Here is a 12,836-nt window from a genome sequence, read left to right on the forward strand (position 1 = left end):
GTTTGGAGAGAGTCTTCCCAACCCAGAGGGGTGGGGATTTGTCTAAACGACTTACTAGCCGTGAGGCCCTATGGATTTTTAGAATGGTTACGAGAACCCCCAAGGGTTTGAATTCCCGTTGGGATTTAGCATTGATAACCTAATATGTAGCTGTCTACTATATTTCGCTGTTCTCATACTGTTTTGTAAAAATTTGATTTTATTTATTTTATCAATTGTTCTATACATTAATGTTTTTTAAACAAACTTATATTGCTGGTATACCATATATTAGGTAATTTAAAAAGAGAGGTACTGAATAATAGATGTTAATCTCTTTTGGATTGTTAATATCCCTTCCTTGATGTGGAGCTTTAAAGGGGAGTGTCTGCCTTTTTTGGCCCAACCCCTCTCCACAGGAGGAGGGAATATAATAATAATAATAATAATAATCCGAACATTTGTATAGCGCTTTTCTCCTGTCAGACTCAAAGCGCTCAAGAGCAGCTACTGGGATGCGCTCAAGAGGCCACCCTGCAGTGTTAGGGAGTCTTGCCTTGAACTCCTTACTGAATAGGTACTTGACCTAGCCAGGATTTGAACCCTGGTCGCCCATGTCAAAGGCAGAGCCCTTAACCAGTACACTATCCAGCCACTATGGCTGCATAGTGTCATTTGATCTTTTAGCTATGAGTAAGAACCTGTTGGTTCGAAACATGTCAGCTATATGATGTGTGAGCTCGTTTGGATACGTCCATAATAAAGGAACCTGATTCACAGGACATTGTGTGGACACTCTTCTGTCTATGTTCCTTTGGATTGGCCTGTCCTGGTCCTGCACTGTCCTGGGGTGGTGTGAGCGGTTTTCTCCAGTGGTTTCTTGTCTTTTCAAGGTGTACAGCCACCTCTTCTTCATCTTATTAATTTAGATCTCAATAGCCAGAAACTGTAATGACATGTGGGTGCATCATGAGTTTTAGTGTAGACGTGTTTGTCTTCCTCGAATTTTGAGCCCTCATTCCGAATTCTTCCGATCAGAACCTGTATGCAGACAATGGCTGGGAGTGTCTCTTCTAGCCACCTGTGGTCGATGCACTCCACAACATGTTTCACATCATTCCAATACTTCCTTCTACTGGGATTAAGGAAGGAAGTATCAGAGAGCTGGAATGTGAAGTGGAGTGCAGAGGCCAGAAACAGAGACAAGGGTGCATTATCAACCCCTGCTACTGTCCACATGTGGGTTCTGATTGGAAGAATTCTGAACAAGGTTCCTAAATTCAAGGAAGCCATACAGGTCAAACACTCATGAGTTTACATGCCATAGGTAACATACATGTCTGTTAAAGCACCAGTAATGCTAAATGATATATAAAAGATATTGGAGCAATAAATATTGCCATCCACATGATGTCAGATGCACTTTGCTTATTTTAAGCCACCAATGCCATTCCAAATTACAATGTATTACAACAGCATTGCTCCTTAGTAAAAGAGTCCAGGTGCTAAACTGAAACCAGCCATGTCACTTGAGAACATATACATGAGAGAAGCAAGATCTTACAGCTTTTTGCATGGCTAGCACGTTTGTGAACGTACACTCACAGTTCACAGATAACTAGAGTGGATTATTTGGCAGGTCTATCTTCAAAGCAAGCTCACCATTCGAAAAAGGTTTTATTAAAAGGTAAATGCACTGGCCATATGCCATACAAGTTTGTCTTTATTCCTTAGAACGTTCTAATTCAATCAATGTTCTTGACTGATTGCATAATTTGAAAAATCAAACCAATCCATCATACACTATTCAATAAAAAAAATGATAAAACTTTTTCACCATGTCCCATAAATTAAAAGAACAAAAAAATCTATTGATTTTCAGATGTGATTATTATTTCTTATAGGACACAAGATGAAGGATAATGTATGCATATTTCCATTACATGTCCCTTCTCTTGCAGCTAGACACTGTACCTTCACTGTACCAATTAAATAAATTGCCCTAATTCCCCTCTTCTGTACCTCTTGGTCTTGGTAATAGCACCCTTCTAATGATACCTAGATCTTAGCAATAATATCAGGATAAATAATAAACAATCTCCAACAACCTAAAATGGGACAGCAATACTGTCGCTATTATCAAGAACCCCTACAGCAGCTGAAAAATTCATGCTGCAGTTCTACACTGCAATCATTGACTCCATCAGGACATAATCTGTGAATGTATGGTCCATCTCCTGCTCAGTACTAGAAAAGGTGAGACTGCAGCACATCATCCAAACAGCGGAAATTATAATTGGCTGTAGCTTACCTTGGCATGGAACTGAAACAGAACACTTTTCACCCTGTTTACTGTCACTATAAGTTACATACTGTCCTTGACTTGTAATATATATACTGTCTGCCTTTGTATTGTTTTGTTTGTGTCTGTTAAGCAACTGCCAAGTCAAATTTCTTGTAAGTGCAAACTTACTTGGCCAAATAAATTGATTCTGACCTGAACTTAGAACTTCCTCTCTGCTATATAAGATAAGCAACAACATAATAACCTTTAAAGTAAAAAACTTTTGTTTGTTACAGCTGATAAAATCCTGCAATAAATCTGCAGTGTGTCTGCTTTCATGGAAACAGACATAGGGTTAACATCCTGTGTTTACCAATTAGCTGCTCTGTCGAAGGCAATCAGCTGACACAGCTTAGAGATCAAAGTACAGTTGTGATTAGTCACAGACAAGGGGGAATTAGACAGGCTAAAACCTCTAAAGCACAAATGTCCTGGCACCCTAGACTATGCCCTCCATGAACCTACAAACACCCGCTGAACCGCACTGTAAGTGTGCTGGCTGGCCCAGCTGTCACTTGTACCTTAGTTCCCTTGCTCATCATAGGTAGCTACAGGTGCCTCTTAGGTAGCCAGTGCTATCTCCAGTGTTAAGTAGCTAGAGGTGCTCCTAAGTATTAGGACACTAGAAGGGCCCCCGACTGAAGGGAGATCTAGCCAGTGGAATGCCGAGACCCGGGTGAGTATCCTCTCATTTACACTCTGCTTGGGACTCTGCATTGGTACGGTGGGAGGGCGGCACTTGGGTAGGGGAGTGAGCCGCCTGTCCATCATCAGGCGCCTGTAGACATGTACCTACAGTGCCTTATGGTAAATCCGAACCTGCTCTAATTACAAACAGGGTTCATTTCTCTGTTTTCCTTCTGTCCTGTTTAAAATTTCAGGTCCACTTTAAAAAGAGTTATAAGTAAAATGACCAATCCCACGAGCATCCTGGCATACACAGTCCCCGGAATGATTTCTGTCCTTTCTTAGCAAATCACTCAGACATTTACAACCTTAATTCTTTTAATGCTATTCCTTCATTTTCTTAATGTGTCTCTTTACACAGTTATGGTATTATAACATAAAAAAGAGAAAAAAACAATGGGCAGGTGCACTGTATGCGTATTAATCAGTGGGGCATATAGCTGCACACATACAAAATACAGTTTGCTAAATGAGGTGGTTATCAGCTGCAATGTTCCCTATCTACTTTAGGGTAACAAGAAATAACTGTGATATAACATGCAAATGTAACATTCATTTCCAACAAGTGTATAAATCCTGCCTCTATTGAAAAATTCAAATACACTATTCTTAATTTAGACTATTCCAGCACTATAACTGGTTACAGGATCATTGGCTGTATTTGTAAATTTCAATAAAAAGTGAAGTAGCGCTAGGAATATAGAATAATTTCCTTATTTATTGTAAGAAAATTACTTATAAAGGTAAGAAGATGAAAGTTCATATAGCCATATAAAATATGCTTCAATTAAGCTTAAACCACACACAATAACTTTCAATACTGTAGATATCCTGCAGATATTAATACACATAAGCTAGCAATTATCTAATATCTAATAATGCTTACATGCGTACACCGAGCATCCATGGCCATCTGGTAATATTCAAAAAAATCTCACAAACTTCAAGATAAAAAACAAACTTTATATGGGGAAAAAATGGTAGTTCACCATCCATAAAAAAGACTGTTCAGAGATTATGAACAGTTCCTTAATCATCCGTATTAGATCCTCACTATTTACTTGCAGGGCTTTCTTAACACACAGAGCTGGGACAAGGTCCTCCAGCACCCAAGGCTAAGACACCAAAATGTGCCCCTCCATCCCTCCCACCCCTGCTGTCACACACTGATTACTATTAGACTAAGTGGCGCTCCAGGGCCCCTAACCCCACCAACACCTTCATCTCTAGTTATCTGGCTTGCAGTCACTGCCATGTATGCCCCTTTCTTATTTGTCTTTGCTTAAAACACAATAGGGGAATGATTGCTGAGTGAGTTGTGCACTCCCTCATACACTGCGCCCTGAGGCTGGAGCCTCTCTGGCCTCTGCCTCGGCACGGCCCACAGTACACAATTAACAATCCTTTCCTTTCCGCTCTGCAAATGTCCGTTGTGCAAGATGTATGAAATACAAAGTCAAAAAGAGCTGCAGCTTGCGCTGCTCTTACTGAACGTATTAGAGATGAAAGACTGTGTATTGCCTGGGCTCCAGCTGGTAGCTCCAGGTCTTCCTCCCTGCTAATCCTCCCAACTCTTTGCGATGCTATTGTTCTGCAGCCATGCATGCAGATTCCAAGATGTGGCCATGACGTCACAGGAGCCCGACTCCGTCATCAGAATCGGGTAGCTCTTCTTCCACATATGGTCTTGAAAGATGCTGGGGGATTGGTGTCATAAATTCACCCTCATGCCCATGTGTTCAAATCCATGCAGGCAGATAGACCAGTGGAATAAGAATTGTAGCAAACAGACATAATACTACAGGCTGCAGCAGTTCATCTGTTTCTCCTCTCTGTCACACACTGTGAAAAGAGATGTAATTTGATCCAGGCAGGCAGAGATCAGGGGAGGGAGCCAAGCTGCAGGAGTGGACACAATGCTGAGGGTATACTTTGGCAAGGCTTCAGCATGCGGAGAAAGAAGGAAGTGGTAGTACAGATGTAAACTTTATATGTTCATCCAACTGTACACAGTGCGTAGATTACATATATGTATTGCCATTCACATAGTTGGACTCATTTAACTTTCTCCTTTTCAGCAGATTTGTACTTTAACATAGATTTTTATGAGATCAGAAAGAGAGAAAATAAACACTAATTTACCATAAAGAACACAAACACATTTAAGTTGCAAAACATCCATGAAGAGATGCATATTTTCCACAACCTTGCTTGTTTACATAAACTGTGTAGCGTTGCTTTAGGGTTGGTAGGAACAGCCAAATTCCAATTTCGTCGACACAAATACCGAATTTCCTGTTTCGATTTTCATGTTCTGATAGCATTTTCTATTGAATTCAATGCGGTCAATAGTTCTGCCGATGCAAAAATTGGCTTCAGAAACAAGAATTTTCAGCAAACACAGCCTTAACACAGAGAAAATTGAATTCGGAAAAATTCTTATTTGCGAATCCAATTTTCACATCAGTAGAAGATAATGCAGCACTCGAAACCGTGGAATTTCCATTTTTTGTGATTTTCATCAGAACAAATGAATTCCGATACGAAAATTGGAACTCGGGACTGTAACGATTCTGAGAGCTCTACATAAATACCATTTTTAGCTTCTTTTCCATGTGAAAAAAAAATGCAAGTACAATGTAAATTTTTACATAATTTGGTGAATGCATCTCAAACAGAGAGATGTGAAACAATCGATAGAAAATCATCAGGTTCAATTCATTTATTTTAGTGCCCACTGCCTGTTTTGTCAAGGTGCAGTGCAGCGAGCATTGTGCAAACACTGCCAGATTTTCCACGGATCCTGATGGGAACCACAATGTATACTTCAGTTTTCATCTTTAAACCAAAGTGTAAGGTTTGCATAGGAATCATGCATTGCACATATAGCACTTCATGAGCAATGCACAAGACTTGCAATAAAACAGAAATGTCACTGTTCAGGAAATAACTGAATAACCATGGCCAGGAATAAATGAATACTGGAAGTTTATTAACAAAGGCAAGGAATATCAATAAAGAAATGTAATCAGCAGTGTACATTGACCTCATGCACAGCAATAGAAATAAATGCAACAATAAGGTAAAAACACGAGATAATATACATATGCAATCTGGAGTATATACCGAGACCTTTCTGCATAGGGTAATAATGCAGAGCAACCCAGTGTTTATAGAATGGTGTGCACACAGACCCTGGAACCTGGTTAATATATACAAAATATATTTACAGATATATGTACACCACAAGGCAATTCGTAGGACACAAGGAACAGGCACATGGATAGTCATACAGGAAAGTTATAAACCAGGAGATCAAACCGTACAATGTAGTAGCTTTGGTATAGAATTATCTAGGGATAAGCAACATGTCATACACATGAAGGCAACAGGAGCAGGAATACAAGATCAGATAACAAGGGTCAAGAACTCAGGCTAGAAGGACCAGAGCACAGAAACAATGAACTATCACTGGATTAGTGCTCAAGCTTGGCTTAAATCCTTGTGCTGGGAGATCAGGTGACAGTGCAAATCTCCTTCAACAACAGTCTGTAAAGGAATACAGGTCCTGGAGGAGTGAGCCCTCTGCTGGCAGGCAGAGAAATAACATGATGCAAGGCAAAGTTCATGAGGATATCTGCTGGTGAAGAGAGTACGTTAAGGCATTACATTCACAAGGATATCACCAACAGAAGCAGACACAGAGACTGTATAGGAAATTGAAGAGCAAGATGACATATCAGTAAAATCTGAGAAGCTTTTCAGTTATTGAACATTTCAATCATAGTGAGCGAAACACACAATTGTTAGGTCAGGTATTCTAATGCTCAATGAATGGTACCACACAGTGTCCCTCATTTTTATCAGATTTAAACTGGAATTTTCAGCTGTGCAAAGTACGCAGACATTCATTTGTTACTGATTTACTGATATTTTCAGCATTATTAAATCAAATTAATGTAGCTCTAGAAATTGAATAGCAGTCATTTTCCATTTGTAGAAAAGCGAAAGACTTTAGATCTATTCCATTTGCCTGAATTTGATTTACATTCCTTCAGTGTTTGGTAGGATTAATATAATGGAATATCTCCCAGTCACACTGTAGGACCCTGCAGGAATCTTCTGCTGTGAGAGAAATGAAGCAGCCTAGATATGCTAGAGATAATTTAGCTGAGATGATCATTCTGCAAGGTTTGAGAATCCATGTAACAAGTGAACAGCTGGCCCACGGCATCATTAACTGGGCTTCAGTATGCTGCTTGCTCATACACCACCCATTGTCACTCCTTCACTCTCTATTGCACAGCAAACACTGCTTACAGTGCTTAGATGCATGTCTGTCACCCTAGCAAGCAAGCAAGGGTTGCTAATAGTGACAGTAATTGCGTGAGCATGTGTGGAAGGCTTTAGAAAGTTACTAAACAGTCAGGAGAATCTCAGTTGTGCAGCAGGATTGTTAATTATAAACACCTCTTAAAGGGAAGGTTTACCCACTCCCTGAACCTTCCCTTTAAGCATAATTTAGTATGCGTGTGCTCCATACTTATTGCAACCAGATGTCACCCTCCTGATTTGGGGTCTGAACTTTTCTGTACACAAGCATCATTGGCCATTGTCTGATTCGCTTGGCTGGGGGCATGCACTTGTATGTACTTCAATGCGCTTTACTAGTGTAGACTAATGCATGTGATTGTGCATGTGCAGAACACAAAATATTTTGTAAAAGCATATCCTTATCTACAGTATAAGGGTCCCCTTTATACACATCTAGTGCTATAGTTGTGTTAGTGTACATGGTTGAGTCTGACCTTGTGCTGTGTACTTTGACCGGCATATCTATACCTAACATTACTCCTACACTGAGGCAGGGAACACACTTGTCAGTTTTCGTACGCGTTTTCTGCACAGAAAAACTGAGAACTCATGTTAATCAATGGGCTAGTGCACACTTACTGTGTTGTTCGCATGCAGAAAAAAAACTGACATTCTGCATCCTGATTCTGCACATTTTGGCAGTTTTCTCTATCATTTACATCAGCTGCTGTGAAAAAAACGCGTGCGTTTTTCTGCATGGAAACACACTTGGTGTGCAGAAAAAGTATGCAGAAAAACGCGCGCGGAAAACTGAAAGTCAAGTGTGTTCCCTGCCTCAACCTGGCTTTCCTGACTATTCTCAATCTGCTCTTTCAATTTGATCCTGGTCTGTTACAGCAACTTGATATTGTGGCAAAGTTTAGTAGCTGCTTAAATTTAATTTTACATGCATATATTTCTCTCTGGCAAGAACCATAGTGATACTTGCAAATAGGCTCGGATTTACATCACAGGAGCCTGTAAGACCATCATAGGTAGCTACAGGTGCCACTTAGGATTAGGTAGCCAGAGCTACCCCCAGTATTAAGTAGCTAGAGGGTCTTCTAAGTATTAGGTAGCTAGAGGTGCCCCCAACTAAAGGGAGATCTGGTCAGTGGAATGCCGAGACCCGGGTGAGTAACCTCTCATTTACACTCTGCTTGGGACTCTGGATAGGTAAGGTGGGAGGGAAGCACTTGGGGAGGGGAGTGAGCCACCTTTCCATCATCAGGTGCTGTAGACATGTGCCTACAGTGCCTTATGTTAAATCCAGCCCTGCTTGCAAACAGCATGATACAAAGACTATAGCAGTATCGCCTACTGACCAATGAAAACAAAACTTCCCATACTTTTACCAATCCATCCTTCCACCCTGTGGCTTATATCAATCAAAACCAGGGATGGTTGTAGTCAGTCAACTTTGCTACGCTGGAACTACACGTAGTTTTACGCAATTACGCTTTGCCAAACTACGGCTTCGAAATCAAATATTTGCTTTGTATGCATTTCGTAGAATATGCATTAAAATATGCAAATACACGTAGCGCGAAGCGTATTTTATGCGGCCGCTTATGCTATGATGCGGAAACATTTCTGCATTAATGCCTCTGCAAACGCTTGAACTGGGAACTCTTTTATGCGTACATTCCCCTTTCCAATGCATAATTTTGTTAGCATACAATCGTACGTGGAAAAATAGACGCAAATAACGCATTCATAGTTTACTTCACACTACACGTTAACTTTGCGTAGCGGGCATAAAGTGTGCGTAGTGGTACTTCGCTACGCATAAATGCGTACGCGTAGTTTTGAAACTTTGCCTACGAACTACGATGCTTAGATGCGAACTATGATGCATAAATTCGCACTGGCATAGTTTCTGCTCATCCCTGATCAAAACAATTAATGTAGCCAAAATATGATAATCAAGCTTTATTCAGGGCCAACTGTGCACTTTTAAGGGGATGTCTGTTGCAAAAAAATATAGAAGGGAGAAACTGTTTTATTACATTACATGGCTAGCACTCTGCACAGAGTTTCTATACCAGTCTACCTCTCCCTCTCAATTTCATGCTTATATAGGTTTCTTTTTACAGTTTAGTACTAACAGTTAACTGGAGAGGGTTATTTTGCTTGTCAATCTTAAAAGCAAGCCTACCATTTCAATAGAAGCAGTATCTAGTGAATGGAAAATATATTGACAGGAACATCCATCGTTTCCAACTGAAATGAAATGTAGTGCCATGCTTTTAAGGATTAGGTTTTCTTAGAGAAGACAAGGTGGAGGACAATATATTGTATGTATTTTTCACTACAAGCAAAAGATACGAGGAATCAGACTCCAACCTGTGGAGAAGCTCAAATTCTATATCTTGCAAGAATAGGTCAATATTTCACTTTCAGTGTCCCCACACGGTTTCAGAGCATTGTTAAAATAAGAAGTGATGCAATACATTTGTGAAAAACCCTATCCTAACTTTTTGGAAGCCTACTGCTTGGCTTGCATTAAATCTCAACATTATTTTAAGAATTTTCCCTCCTTACAGAAGAAGAAGCTACTAAAATGCTTGCGTACGCGCTAATAATCCCATCTTGACTACTGCAATACCTTGACCCTACTCTGTGACCTACCAAAACAGATTGGCATCTCTCCAATCTTTAGTAAACTCTGCTGCTTGACTCATCCACCTCTCCTCCAAACCCTATCATACCAAGCTCTACATAAACTGTCCCCTCCATACGTTTCTTCATTAATATGCAGATACCATCCCTGCCACAATTTCACTGTGCCCATCAATCCCACTTGCCCTCAAATTTGCTCACCTCCTCTTATTCCAACAATCAGGACTTCTCACATGTGTCACCTGTTCTTTGGAACTCTCTTGTGCTATGAGCCTGGAAACCTTCAAACACACCCTTAAAGTGACTCTGTAACAAAAATTACAACGTTTTTTCTACCATCCTACAAGTTCCTAAACCTATTCTAATCTGTTCTGGCTCACTGCAGCACTTTGTACTATCACGGTCTCTGTAATAAATCAATGTATCTTTCCCCTGTCAGACTTGTCGGCCTGTGTCTGGAAGGCTGCCAACTCTTCCGTGCTGGTCTGTTCCTCTATGCACACTCCAGTGTGTGTTTTATTTACATAAGCCAGCAGCTTCTCTGCTATCTTATCAGTGATAGAAGAGAGCTGGATAAAAATCCTCCTCTGTTAGGCTGTGAAAGTAGCTGGCTGACACATACCCAGGAATTACAAACACAGGCACAGGCAGAGCTGTCTGCAGGAAGCCTGTAATGTTCAGTGCATGAGAGAAGAAGGGGACAGAAGGTAAACACACAAATGATCTTTTGAGATTCAAAAGGAAAGCTGTATACAGCCTGCTTGTGTATGGATGTATTTTCTATGTGTGGACATACTGTACATCAATCTACTTCCTGTTTTGGTGGCCATTTTGTTTGTTTACAAACAAACTTTTAAAAACAGTTTTTGACTACTTTTAATGCGGCGAGGAGCGGCGAAATTGTGACAGAGGGTAATAGGAGATGTCCCCTAACACACTGGTATGTTTACTTTTGTGCGATTTTAACAATACAGATTCTCTTTAAAACACACTTCTTAAAACAAGCCTTCAAGTTGTTGCAGCTAGATATCGAGACTCACTGTCTTATCCACTAACTCCTTCATCTCCTTCCCTAACTACCCTCTAGATTGTATGCTCACAAGAGCAGAGTCCTCCCACCAGCGTTTCCTGTTTCTGTTGTACTAAATAAAATGAGCATGTACTGTATAAGCATTTGCAGGTCCGGAATTACCTCTCAGGCCTCCATAAACCTACAAAGCCCCACCAAACTGCAAGTGTGCTGGCTGTCCCAGCTGGCACTTCTCTATTACTTCCCTTGCCCATCACAGGTAGTTACAGGTGCCCCTTAGTATTAGGTCGCCAAAAGTACCCTCAATATTAAGTAGCTAAATATAAGCTCCACATGATATGCTTTTATGCATATTTTATACAGTTGTGTTGTTGTTGGTTTTTTTGTTTTGTTTTGTTTTTTTCTTGGGGGGTGGGGGGGTCATATTGTACTTCTGTTTATGCATTAATTTCAATAACAAAATTATGCATTGTTCCTATTTTTAGGGTAAGGAAACATGTACACTGACACATCAGCTGTGCGTCCATTAAAGGCTCCTCTTTAATAGGGCCACGTGTATGCTATTTTTTACAATTCATCATTCGTGAAGATTACAATCTGACTTTTTTATTTAAAGCAGAGAAATACAATTACATTTATCATAGCTGCGTCTCCTACTCTAGGAAATACCGAACACCAGACTTTTGGGCTCTTTGGGCTCGATTCACAAAGCGGTGATAACCCAGTTAAAGACTTTAGGCGTGATAACCATTTTTATCATGCCTAAACTCAGTTTAGGCATGATAAGTTTAGGCATGATAAGTTTAGGCATGATAAGTTTAGATAAGTTTAGATTGCGCGCAAAGTCCAGCACGCAAAGCAGCACCATTAAACTCTATGCAAAGTGTACCAGACTTTGCTAGCGCAAAACTTTTGATCAGCTGTGCACTGCGGTGCTAACCCAGTTGGTGGTTAAACTTATCACGCCTAAAAACTTATCACACCTAAACTTATCATGCCTAAACTTATCACACCTAAACTTATCACACCTAAACTTATCATGCCTAAACAGAGTTTAGGCGTGATAAAGGGCTTTTCACTAGCGTGCTAACTGTTAGCACCGCTTTGTGAATCAGGCCCTATATGTCCAAGAGCAAAAGAGGCATATGCATACTTTGTTTCTTTTGTTTATAAGTAAATAAGAAATATTAGCTATGAATATATCATATTAAACACAAGAGGCCAGCAGGTAGATCTTCAGATAATGGGGTGTATTAACTGTAATAAGCAGAATAACAATATAATAAGTGGAGTATAATGCATTTCATGCAATGTATTGCATTCTGTTCTACTCATTGTGCAGTAAGGCTTTACGCATTCAGTGATGAGCAAAAATGCAGATATTCTTTTTGTATTCATTTTCACAAAAATAATGCTACTTTTGACGTTGAGTGAAAATGCCATATACAATTACATTTTGTAATAAGTTAGTGATTTTTCTAATTTTTTGTGATATTTGCACTAAAATAAAACAACTTTTTGCATTTTGCAGTAAAAATAACCAGTTTTTGCAGTAAAATAACAATTGTTTGCATTTTCACAAATTTTTATTATATCGCGATACAATATAAATACAATGTATTTTTGCATTATGACAATGCGTAAATGACTGGTGAAAATTTGCAAGCAACACTTATTCTGCCTATTGCAGTTTAGTGAATACACCTCTATATTACTCATTTTCAACACCAGTATTCACAGTTTAATCTCTGGGGTTAGACTTTTTTTTTACTGTACATATACTTGATTTCCCATTTAGCAAGATAAATTAGATGGCATTCT

Source organism: Hyperolius riggenbachi, chromosome 2 (assembly GCF_040937935.1).
Source record: "Hyperolius riggenbachi isolate aHypRig1 chromosome 2, aHypRig1.pri, whole genome shotgun sequence".
Lineage (NCBI taxonomy): Eukaryota > Metazoa > Chordata > Amphibia > Anura > Hyperoliidae > Hyperolius > Hyperolius riggenbachi.